The sequence below is a fragment of the Cynocephalus volans genome, chromosome 12, assembly GCF_027409185.1.
Source record: "Cynocephalus volans isolate mCynVol1 chromosome 12, mCynVol1.pri, whole genome shotgun sequence".
Lineage (NCBI taxonomy): Eukaryota > Metazoa > Chordata > Mammalia > Dermoptera > Cynocephalidae > Cynocephalus > Cynocephalus volans.
The window spans coordinates 55338310-55351963 of NC_084471.1; the positions used below are offsets into that span (position 1 = coordinate 55338310).

The 13654-nt window shown below is 32.2% G+C and overlaps 1 protein-coding gene across 2 annotated transcripts in view; it reads right to left on the reverse strand.

The window, feature by feature from the left end:
• The window catches only part of MSRB3 (methionine sulfoxide reductase B3), a 198488-nt gene that overhangs the window by 139029 nt on the left and 45805 nt on the right, over positions 1-13654 (reverse strand). The gene's annotated exons all lie outside the window — the stretch shown is intronic.

Sequence of the window (13654 nt, forward strand, 5' to 3'; positions counted from 1 at the left end):
GTCGATATACATTGTAGCTGATTATTGCTCCCCATCACCAAAACCTCCCTCCCTTCTCCCTCCCCCCTCCCCCCCAACAATGTCCTTTCTGTTTGCTTGTTGTATCAACTTCAAATAATTGTGGTTGTTATATCTTCTTCCCCCCCCCCCCCCGGTTTGTGTGTGTATGTGTGTATGTGTGTATGTGAATTTATATATTAATTTTTAGCTCCCTCCAATAAGTGAGAACATGTGGTATTTCTCTTTCTGTGCCTGACTTGTTTCACTTAATATAATTCTCTCAAGGTCCATCCATGTTGTTGCAAATGGCAGTATTTCATTCGTTTTTATAGCTGAGTAGTATTCCATTGTGTAGATGTACCACATTTTCTGTATCCACTCATCTGATGATGGGCATTTGGGCTGGTTCCAACTCTTGGCTATTGTAAAGAGTGCTGCGATGAACATCACTCAGCATCCGGGAAATGCAAATCAAAACCACATTGAGATACCATCTAACCCCAGTTAGGATGGCTAAAATCCAAAAGACTATTAACGATAAATGCTGGCGAGGCTGTGGAGAAAAAGGAACTCTCATACATTGTTGGTGGGACTGCAAAATGGTGCAGCCTCTATGGAAAATGGTATGGAGGTTCCTTAAACAATTGCAAATAGATCTACCATACGACCCAGCCATCCCACTGTTGGGAATATACCCAGAGGAATGGAAATCATCAAGTCGAAGGTAAATGTCTCTTTAAAGAACTGTATCTTTCCATGTTAAATAGGCAACAAGAAAGTTTCAACAGACTACAGAAGGCATTTACACTAATGCAGATTCAAGAAGTTCCAAAGAATGAGTGAAAAAAACAGGGAGGGAAAAAGATAAAGAAAAAAAGAGAAGTGAATGTGATTTTATTTAGAGACCTGCATTTTCTTTTTGCAAAGTATATCTAGGAAGACTTCACCAATTAAGTGTATTTGAGTGGTGAAATAATTTTAATGTGATTCGAATAACAATGGCAGCTTTTATTTCAACCTATACAGACTACAGTAAAATGTTCACACAACACCTGTTTATATGCAGTATTTTATTTTACCTGCACAAAAGATTGAAAAGAAATATAACTCCAGGACAGGGCAGCCATTACTCACTGCAGTAAAATTGCTTTTCTTTGCCATCCATCACTGTGGAAAAGAAGTTTGCAGATAGACCTTACCATGTTTTGAAGTTACTAAAAGAAAGCTTGCTTAGTTTCCCAAATATTAAACTTAACTTCTTTTGAAATATAAAGAAATATGACTGAGTAGTAGAAATGCTTTCTACTTCTTTTACTTTCAAGGTACCTAATCTTTGTGAGATCACAGAAATTAATTAGGAAAATATTAACTAATCAGTTACCCCCACTGTGGGACTGAAGAAGGACATCAGCTTCCAGAATCAGGGCCACCAGTACAGAGTGGTTGATTCTCTATAAGAAAATATGGAGGCAGGGAAAGAGCAAACCAGAGCCAAACAAAAAGGTACACCTTGGAGAGGCCTGCAGGTTGTCAACAGTCCCTCTGCTGACCTGTCACAAAGTACCTTTGCCCTTTCCTGTCCCAGAAATATCCATAGGAACAGCAGGCATGTCACTAACAGCATTTGAACTCTCATTTCACTGGAACCCATATTATAGTAGGTTTTATCTACTTATATTTTTGTCATTTTCTAAAGGGTGGATAGAAATGTTTCCCTGAGAAACGTTCATCCTGTCAAAACAAAGCCTCTCAACAGCTTAAATGTAGAACAGCTCTTTCTTAAATCAGTTGGCTGTGATAGGTAAGTTTCTGCTCAATTTACTGTAGACTTCCTAAAAGTTATCATTTTGTTTTTATTTGTTTATTTGCTGGAAGAGCTGTATCTTTGTTAATTTTGTCAAAAAAACTCAACTGCAAACTTAACATGACAAAATATCTTAGTTAAAATTATTCTTTCCAATGGCATAGATAATTAAAATCTGTACAATGAGAATTAAACAATTCTGTCAAAAATACTTTTGTTAATATATGTTCATTCATACAAAAAGACCAATTGTGTTCCCAAAGCTGAGAGAGCTAAGCTACCCATCTGTATGTCATTTAGTACAAGAGAAGCAACTGCAGGTTTAAATTACATGGTATTGGATTGCAATTTCCTAACATTGGATGCTTTTCTGCTTTTTTACCTTGAGTCATTTACTAAGGAGTGTTCATAAAAAGTAGCTTAAAGCACAGATGCTTGCAAATCATTTAGGCAAAGATGTTTCTCTCTTTTTCATTCTCCCTCTCTCAAAAATCTCTCTTTTCTGAAGAAAAAGAATAAAACTGTTGGTCAGTATTGATGAACCATGTCAAGTATTTGTACAAGGAAGAAAGGTAAAATTGAAAACATCTGATTGAAGTAAATAATACAAACATAAAAGCTTTACTGGTGAATGAAGGGTATTGAAGAGACTTTATTTCATAGATTAGAAATTACTTTTGATCTAAACATTCTTAAAAACAGATTGTTTTCCACTATGAACCATCTCATTAACTGTGCTACAGAGACCTCATTTTAATGGCAAGCTTTGAAAGAGTGCTGCTGTACTCCTTTGTTAGTCTTTGTCTTATTTGGGAGGGGAATAAAGATTTCATTCCAGCTTTCTTTGTCTTTCAAGAACCACTAAAGCAGTATTCACACAAATTTTGTAGGAATGTGCCCTATGTCATAGCCTACAAATTATTTGGTTTTGGTGCACTTAAAGGTCATCTTCCAAATTAGCAAAATTTTCCTACATCCTGGCTTTTCAACCTTAAATATAAATATTGTTTCCTAACTGTAAGTGAGGTTTGTTCTTTAGGAAATGCTAGTGATTATTTACAGTTGTCAAACTTTGTACATTTTTATTCTTTGGTCATACTATGCTCTCAAAATAATTGGGCTTTTAAAGTATACCTAATAGCAAAAGGAAGTACACGTAGACTAGAAACAACTATTGTGATTTTATATTAAACAACTCAGTGAGAAGTTAGTCAAATTTTAATAAATGTCTTGCCACATAGTTTAATAATAATATACTTCCTGGACAATTAAAAGCTATGCTATTATATTAGCTGTTCTAGCATCATAACCAAAAATTGGCATATATAAACACAGAAAAGCTTCACTTTTGTCTCTGATTTCCCTTCTCCCTATCAGACTCACTTTTCTGGAGTCATACAGTGCCATCGTTAATTTTGAAGAAATCATTTCATTTTGAAATTCTAGAGTAATTCATTGGATGGTTTCCCTTTACTATCTTCATTTAGGTACTGTAATTTTCTTATTACACGGGGTTATTTAACATGAGTATCATAGGACATCTATTCAATGACCTCTAAATTGGCTTAGAAGTATGTTAGGAAAAGATTTTTTTCCTTTATTTAAATGTTTAATAGTGTATTTTGAAGGTAGAAGTGAGTGTGTGTATATACAAATGAATACAAGTATATTTGAGAGAATAATATTGCCTCTTTTGTATCTATTTATAACATCATTCCCTACAGAGTAACTTTGGTATAGATCAGATTCATCTTGAACCTAATCCAAGGGTATTTATTTACTAAAATAAGTCCAAAGTCTCTTTTTATATTGAGGCTTGTTCCATGTTGTTGTCTCAGGCAAGAACTGTTTTGAAGCTCCAACGTGAAGCTCTTGCTGTAAGTAGAAATAAACTTACAGCAAGAGATCGCTTTCTGGCTCTGTCTGCTTCCCAGCCATGTGACTTAAGTAAGTTAACTTCTCTGACCATGTGCTGCCACCCTCGCAGATCTGCTGTAAGGATCACAACAATTAGCACTTATCAAACACTGTCTGAATAAATGCAATACAACACTATTATTCTGATACAGTGAATTTTGAAGTTAAAACTACTTTTTAAAAGGTAGCCAGGTCAGGTATTTAAGTGTGCTGCAATATTTTATTGGTAATTATTTTTCTTAATAATTTCCTCAGAACAGTATTTTCCTCACGAGTTATCTTCAAAAAATGATTAAAATAGGAAATGAAGAAATAAAATTAAAATTTGAGTCTTACTATGTGCTAGTCACTTTCACATAGCCATATTTAATCCTCTCAATAATTCTAGGAGGTAGCTGTCAGGCCAGTTTTATAGATACAGAAACTGAGGCTCACAGAGGTTATAATATAACTTACTAAGGACAAGTAGCAAATAGATGTATCAACTCAAACCCAGGTCTGTTTACTGCAAAGCTCATAGTCATTATATTTTCTGTCAGAAAAAAATTATGCTACAACTTTCTTTCATCCCCTCAAATTATGCAGTAACTTTCAGCTTAAAAACTATCACTAACAAGGATAATAAAGGGGAAAAAGTAATAATCATCACAGCACATTTAGAAGAGTAAAAACACTGTCTATTAGCCAATGTCTGTTTTCCCTGTATTCATTCCCTCAACATAGATTCAATGACAAGATTCACATGGGATTCTTACAAAGTCTATAAAATGTTGAAAGGCTTTTAAACTTCCTGTTAAGAAGTAAATCAGATTTGTTACCTAAATCTTATAGCACTTTTAAGTCATAAATTTTATATTTCAGAGTGAAAAATCAAAACAAAACAAAACCTAAAGATCCCATAACTTTAACTTTGATTCTAGGATCAGAAAAAATGAAACTATTAAACATTTTCCTAAGATAAAAAAATGAATAAGAATATCTTGTTTTGCTTTGAGATTACTAGGTTAAAACACTAAAGTTCATGTTGAAATATATTTAAAGGTGGTATACTATGATAAGCAAACAGAAAGGACATTGTTGGGTTGGAGGGAGGAGATGGAGGAGGGAGGGAGGTTTCGGTAATGGGCCACAATAATCAACCACATTGTATGTCGACAAAATAAAATTGAAAAAAAAAAAAAAGATTGTGGAAAAATAGAAATAAATAAATAAATTAAAAGGTGGTATACTTTAATTTTCACTATAAATTTTAATTTTCAGTTGGTTATTAGTCTGTCATATTGGAAAACCGAACAAATTTTTATTCAAGGCATGGTAGTGTTAGAATTTCTAAATAAGTGGGCTTTTATAAAAGCTAAATCTAGTCCATTTTTAGAATAAAATATAAAATATATACCACGAATCATTATTTCTGTGGGCTTTTCTGCATTCTATTAATTCAATAAAGGCTTTAAGAAAAAAACTGCAGAGCACAGGGGGGAGAAAAGTTCCATGCTTATTGAAGTATATCCAAGTCTTCTCATTGTCCTCTCAAAGGAGACATATACAGAAAAAAACATTTGAGATTAACATACAATCTAAAATGTAAGGATATTTTTGCTTCAGTCCTCTGGTTTCCACGAAACTAGGGCTGCAGGGCTAACTCTGAGAACCACTGATCAAGAATTTTTTCTTACTATTTTTTAAGTCATTAAAAATGTTAAGTGTTTACAGAGTGCCAGATACTATGTTAAGTAAAATATATTCATTCTTTCATTCATTCACTAATTATTTGAGTACCTACTATATGTTGACATTATTCTAAGAACTTAGTGAAAAAAATGAAGATCCTACTTTCATGAAGCTCCCATTTCAGCAGGGGCAAAAATACAATGAAAATAAGCAAGTAAATTATACAGTCTCTAAGAAGGTAGTATGTATACAGGAAGTAAAAAAGCAAAACAAGAACAGGGCAACAAGGATTGGGAGTGCTAGAAGTAAGGGTTGTAATCTTAAATAGAATGCTCAAGATAGGCCTTTCTGAGATGGTGACATTAGAGCAAAGCCCTGAATGAGGAGAGGAAGTTGGCTGTGCTGATATCTGGAGGAAAAGCTTTCCGAAGACACAGAGGAAATAGCCAGTGCAGGAGATGAAAACACTAAGAAGTTCAGTTCATACTCCAGTGGAAGAGATAGAGACAGGTAACTTCAATGCAAGAGTTAAAACTTCATTATGAATGGAATAAGCAACAATTTAAACATGCAAAGAACATGCCTCTAAAACAGGAAATTGACGAGTACATATTTTAATACATACACTGTCTAGCATTACCCTTTTTACTTTCAAAAGAAGTCTTCGTGAATATCCTTTTAACAAAGGGCTATACTCAAAATAGCTCTCAGAAAGTATTTATCTAGCTGAACTTTGAATGTGTAATCGGAGTGCAGGCTATGATAATTTGCTTTGACTACTTAATGTTATGCCCTTTAGACTATGGACCACCATCCCCAACCTAGAGACATGTGTAAGAGGATACTCAATTGACATTTTTGGTGATGAATTCTGGATATGCCTAGAGAACAAAACTCTTTGGTCAAGTAATGCTTTTACCCTTCTGAAACACTTCAATAACTCTACCCTTCAGAGTAATCCTGTAGGCAACGGCAGGAAACATTCATAATTAAAGAAAGTTTAAAATGAAAACTTCTACTGAGTTTCCATTTTTTAAAACATTCTTAATTTTTATATTCAGGTTCAGTTTCATTTCATCTGTCTTCCAAGCCCTAAATATAACACAAAGAAAATAGAACTACAAGTTTTAGGAGTCAGAAAGCAGACAATTGTTTCTTTTTAAGGTAAAAAATTTGTTCTTTCTATATGTGAGAAAAATCATATCTTTATTTGTCATAATAATAATCACATTTCATGACTTCTTGCACTTTTTCTATCCCTTCACATAAGACAATTCCACAGATCAGTTTCATTTATATTCTACTGATGCATGCACAGAGTTCTAATTAACATCAATTGACATTACAAGCATGCCAAGGCAACATACCAATTTAAATTTCTTGAATTAAACAATACCATACGTTTTAGTGATGCATAGTTCAATGATAAAATTAGTCTTTTGGTTTCCATAGTGAAGGTTTGAATAGATAAACTCAGAAGATGTTTTCAAGCAAGTTGAACCCTTATAAGTTCAACCCCACTATTATCCATAATACTAATGTATTTACTCTGCAAGGTTCTATTTACATAGGCAAATATAGTATTGTGCAATTATTCTCAAACATCTTCAGTTGTTTCTGCTTTATTTTCCCAAACACATTGTAAATTCTTTAAGACATAAACTGTTGGGACTAATATTAATTCATATTTTCTACGACTATTAAACTTCCATAGTGAATCAAGAACTGTGATGAACACTGGAAAGTTAAAAATAAATAAGTTAAGGTTCCTACCCTAGGAGAATAAATATGATAGCAAGAAAGATAAGACAATCAATACAATGTGCAGTCTTATAGTTAAAGGTATGTGCAAAATGTTGTATAAAGAGAGTTATTTTGCCCACCTAGCTTGACCACGTCCAGTTATAACTGGAGTATAGAAAATTCAAATGATTTCTAGAAATAACATCTACAGGGTCAGAGTGCCAAAGAAGATCCAAATAGGGAAGACACCTCCATCTAGATAAGCTGTTAGATGTAGTGTGATCAAATGTGTACGAGTCAAGGTGGTAAGTATCCTATCCTGGTGAAAGGTACACAAAGAGAGTTTAATGTAAGCTGTATCAGCTAATTTAACAAAGCAAAAACAACCAGAATGAAATGTAGATCCAGATTTGAAACACAAAAAATTGGGGGAGCAGAGAAATAAGGTAGTTTTAAAATTAAAGAGAAAAATGTGCAGACGTTTTCTCACTGTAAATCAGTGGGAGTAAATGCATTCCTCAGAATATCTAAAGCTTATTACTATGATCTAAAATTCTAGTCTTAACAGTAAAATTTCACTTGTGAATTTGCATGATTTTCTTTTTTTTTAAAAAGATGACTGGTAAGGGGATCTTAACCCTTGACTTGGTGTTGTCAGCATCATGCTCTCCTAAGTGAGCCACTGGCCAGCCCTTGAATCTGTATGATTTTCTTGAGAGGAGACAACAGAGTGATTTACCGCTACATTCATACTGATGAAACATTCATTAATCATTCACCTGACTGACTGTAAGATAGAAGCCACATTTTGCATTTCTATCTTTTACTCGTATGTTAAAAATTTTTAATTGTTGAATTCATAAGTAGTAATCATTTTATCAGCATTGTTTAAATACCAAAAAGAATTAAAGAGTACTTTATCAGCTCATCAAAATTCAATGCAAATACTGAGAGCAATGTTGTCCTGTAAATGTGGACCATAAAGCATAAAGTGTAGGGAAATACTTAAAACATGTTTTCAGCCAAAAAGCATTTTCTTGCTTGCAACGCATATGAATAAGAAGAGAATTTTTAAAGGGACTGCCATCATCAAGTGACAGTTGTGGAAGAGAAAGTCACTTAACTTCAATTCTATCTGATTGCATGTGAAAGTCTGACAAAGTTAGAGTTCCCTGTTTTTAATTTTTTTTTTTTTTACAATATGGGTCTTCACTAGAACATCACAGCCCATACAGAAAAAAAAAAAAATTAAAAACAGACAGGCTCATTTTCATCCTACATTTCACATGCAATCAAAAAATAGTTCACTCTCCCATTTTCCCTCTCCCCCTTAGGGAGCACAGACTGCGTAGGGAAATGAGAGGTTACCACCCAGAAAAAGGAAGGAAAGAGCCCTCCCTTAGATTATTATGCAGAATTTTATTCAAATGTAACACTGCATATACTTCATTAGAAATAAAATAAAATTTATATTGTCTAAAACCTGAGTTTTGCAAATTTCCACTCATATCAAACTTCAAATCTAAATTAATTAAGCACAATGAATAGAAAACAAGTCTGCAATTGTAGACTAAATGAACAGCTAAATCTGAGTCTATGGGTTCTAGAAAAATCTGAGAGACTCTGGGGGAAAAAAATAGTCAAAAATTTTACATTTTTCTTTTTCATCCAGATAACTCAAGAAGAGGCAAAAGCCTTCCCCTGAGTTATTCAATAACTACTTCAGGGACAGTGCTCATATATATATTTTGGTCATCTTTGCATCAGTAGCACCTCGCAATGTGCCCAGGATAGAGGAAGAACTAAATAAATATATATTGTATTTATATACTTATTCAACTCTCCATTTCAATTATTGCTATTTAAATCTCATTCCTAAAAAAATTTTTTCTAAATGATGTCTTTGGCTTTGTTTCTTAGAACTTAGTTTTAAAAATGCAACAATACCATTTGCTTGATACATAAGTGAAATTTTTTTTAAAAGAATGAATAATGATAGAATAAAACTTTTTTTTTCCTTATTACTACTCTGAAAATTTTATTACCTCTCTAGAGTTCCACATTCAAATTTTTTGTTATGACTAATATTCCATTTATTTCCTGGATGAGATTACCCCCTAACATTCCCCAAAAAGTACTGTGTAAAACACTGGGCTCTGAAGATAATGCTAACAGGCTGTTCCTCTTGGGGAGTAAGAATCAGAAGTTTCCATAGTTAGATTAGGAAAATCTAGGTTATATGGGTTTCTACATAAAGACCTTCTCAAAGACTTTCTTATGCTAATATGTTATTAAATATGTGGTATTTTTGACATGTAATTATTTTATACTCCACTAGAAAAGGAGGGGAAAAGTTGCAAAACTGTGATACATTCTTACCACAATGATTTTTAAGCTGCATCCATATTACCAAAATGTTTAAATAGTGCATCTAAGAATTTATGAAATATGGTAGTATGCACAGACTTCTCAATTTGATGATTAGCTCCACTTTACAGGGTAATTAGTAGAACTAATTCCTCAGATTATAATTTTGGAAATGAAAACCTTCTAGTCCAAAGCCCTCAATAGGAAATCAAGACCCAAAGAAGTTACTGACATGGTCACTCAACTGGTTAATGAGAGCCAGGCTCTCTTGTCTGTAGCTTTCCTCCTCTAATTTATTAATTCATTACATTTCTCTCTTGAACACATATTTTGTTGCACTTTAATATGCCCATCCATTGCTAACCTCTCTGCCCATAGTCCATTCCCAAATCCATCCTCCCATCTCCCACTCCTACCACCTCCTGCTAATTACATCTATGCATTCCTTCAATATCCTTTAGAAGAACTGTCATTGCTTGAAATTCTATTTCAAGAAACCAGTCTGCCATTCTGGGCAGAAAGAATCTCACAACGCTTCTCACTTCTGCTCCATAGTAAAACAAAAGAGGAAGTATGTATATAGAATCATAAAACCATCATGTATTTAACTCTCTTCATCCTATAGATAATAAAATTTGGATTCAAAGTGGCCACCTTTCTCACCAGAATGTACATTCCTTAAAAACAATTATTTTATTATTTGATGTGGCATTATTTTGATTCAAAAGATGATGCTACTTATTCACAACTATTAATTCAACAAATATTTATTGAACATCTACTATGTGACAGACCCAATTCTAGTTGCTGAGATGTAGTAGTGAACTAAACAGACAAAACTCTCTGCTTTTCCAGAGCTTACTTTGCAGGAACCAAGAATTTTCCATAATAGAAACAGATTTTGCCTGATCAAACCCATTACCTTTCCCAAACTTATTTAATGTCCTTCCCCCAGCACCCCCACACACACTTCTTACAGCTGTATCATTCTGAGCCAACATGCATTTCTGCAACAAAACAAAATCTTACAAAACTACAGTTATAGAATTTTGAGTTTCCTATGCTTGCTTGAAATTCAAATAATCTAATGATTTAAATTAACATTCCATTCTTTGTTTGCAATTATGTTGCTGGATATAATAAATATATCTAATGTTGAAGGATATGCTTATCATAAAAAGTTATTGAATAATTTATAAATGTACAGTTCTTATTAACATCTAAATAACTGATATCTTCACCATTTCATAGTATATTTTTTATAACATGCATTTTTATATGACTAATATAAGTGCAAAGATTCTAAATGTAAAAAAAAGAGAAAAAACTAGGGAATTAAAATAAATGAAATGGGAATTTTAAAATTTCAAATAGATAGTTGATTTCAAATATAAAGGAACAAAACAACTCAATAAAATCTATTTTGAAGAATTTAAAATTAAAATACATCTAGAAAAAGCAGTCATGAGAAATTCAATCTTTAAATAAAATGTTTAGGATAAAGCTGGAAACTAGGAAAGAATGATAATAAAAATTCATCAAGTATTTATCCTCAATTTTAGTGAGTCTTTGTGAACTGTCATTCATGGCTCTTTCCTTCACTAAACTTGTATTTGTTGAGAGCAAGAGACAGCTGATTTTAATAAATCTTTCTAAGATCTGTTAGGTAACATTATTATGAACATGTTTAGATAAACATCTAATTACCTATATGATTTCCCCTAAGTCCATATGTCTAGATAGTCTAACACTACAGAATTATCATTTTTCAGAATTTGTAATATGTTTTATATTCTTTACAGTCATTGTTAATTAACTAATGAATTTCTAAAACAAAACTAAGATTTGTTTAATTTTTTGTTCGAGCCCATTTTACCTCTGTTGCTACTAGATGTTGCTATGTATTTTATGTACAATATGAAAATTTCATTCCATATTTAACAAAATATTTTAAAAATCCATATTTAACAAACCATATTGCCCAACACCTTATTCATACAGATATTATTCTATAACTATTTAGCCTTGACTAATATGCATTGTCCACAAATAATTTTTAAAACTCATCTGGTAATTAGATGCTGCGCAACAACTTTCCAACATTAACTAAAACTTTATTATATCATAGAGCTACTAAAACGTTTTGCTTTAGAAAAAAACACAGTTGCATCACAGTACTCATTAATCAACATTTTAAATATAATTTTTCTTAGTTTCCTAAAATATTTTCATTCACGCAAAAAACTATTCATGCTTTAACAGTCAACATGTTAAACTAATAACATTTTCAAGATTCTATGAAAATTCAAAACATAGCAAAACAAAATGTGAAATTTTCTTTAATTCTTGGGTGGTCTGCTGAAGAAAATTTAGCTGCATATAAAACTATAAATTACTTTTAAATCAGCTATGTGGGTACAAGATAAGTTAATTTATGAAAACTTGTTTTAGTTTATAGAAAGTCTATACATGAAAGACAATTCTGGTGAGATGTCCAAGCATAAGGGAGTTGGAATCCTATTGAAAATGGAAAAAGGTTTTGCACTCTACAAATACTGTTTGAACATAATATAAGCAAAAAAATTTGTAGTTTGTAAATCCATATGTTCTTAGCTGGATATTCTTTACATACTTTTGTTTAAGTTTTCACAATGTACCTATGTGCTAACGATATCAGTACTCTCATGCTGTGAAAGAATGTAAAACCAGTGCCATCTACTGGAAAATGTGTATACCATTCAATCAACTAATTGCAAATTATTTTGGGAATTACGAGAGCTGAAATTTGTATGTAAATTTTTTTTTAACTATTTGGTTTTTTTAAAAATCTTTCCCAAGGCATTTTTGATAGAATCAAAGAAATTAAAATGAACATGTAAGAATAGAGAAATTGGAGAACTGAGGACATTAACCTGAACACATGGGAAAGAATTCCACTGGTGACACCAATACAGAAATCAAAAATACTGTATTCTGATCAGAGTTTTATATTGGTTTTGTGTGTATCTTTTAGATAGAGGTTCTAAACATGTGGTCAAAGAGCCCTCTCTGAAGAGTTTCAGAAGATCTAACAAAAAAACTTTTGGAAATTATATGAAAAATTGTGCGTAGGTGCATATAAGTCTTTTCTGGAGACAAAGGTCATAACTTTTATCAAAGATCTATGAAGATGATCCATATTTTCATGACCCAAACAGTTTTTTTTTAAAGTAATATAGAAAATCAATCTATACAGTCAGTGAACAACACACTGCTGACTTTGATTATCTTGTTTAAAAAGCTAAATATTACATCATTGCTATTAATGAACCACTGCCAGCTCAAACTTGAATAATGAGTACTTCTTATTTATGGAAGTTGCCTAGATGCATATCTGTAGTATTTCCTCTTACAAATGGAGAATTTAAAGCACAACAGACAATATTAATTTTCCCCAAAGAAATGATCAAAAGAGCTAGAGTTCTTAATTCTCATTGTAAGTATAATATGCACTTATTCACTTGCTCAATTTTTGGTGGTTATCTATCACCAAAACTCAAATTGTTTGAGAGAAAAAATAAAAGCAATTCTGGATAATATACACTGAATAAATGTTATATATATGTTAACATTATTTGTTTAACTTCAATGTGATTTATACTAAAGACATCCATTATATTGCACTCATACAAAAGAGAAATTGCTTTTTGAAAATAAATTCAAAAGCCAACCAAACTATGAACTTTACTTTCAATCTTCCCATATAAAGAAGTCTCAAATGAATTTAGACTCTCTGTTATAGCTATAAATTTTCTTCCATATAAATGTTTCAAATGTTTATTTATTCATTTAACAAATATTTATTAAGTGCCAGGCACTGTGCTAAACTCCAGAGCCATAAGCCCCTACTTCATAGAAAGTTCTAGTTATACTGTAGATATTCTATGATTTTCAAACATCATTTGCAAAATATCTCTTTTCTAATTTCTACATTAGAATATTATGGTAAGACATCTTTATAAGCTATATAATAACCATGTGACTCTTCAATTCACAGAGACCGTTAATACGCCATGAAGTCAAATAAGAATCACAAGCATATTATGTGCATGATGTTAAAGAAAAGTATAATTTATCACTGCAGTTAGTATTATTTAGACGAACATCCTCACT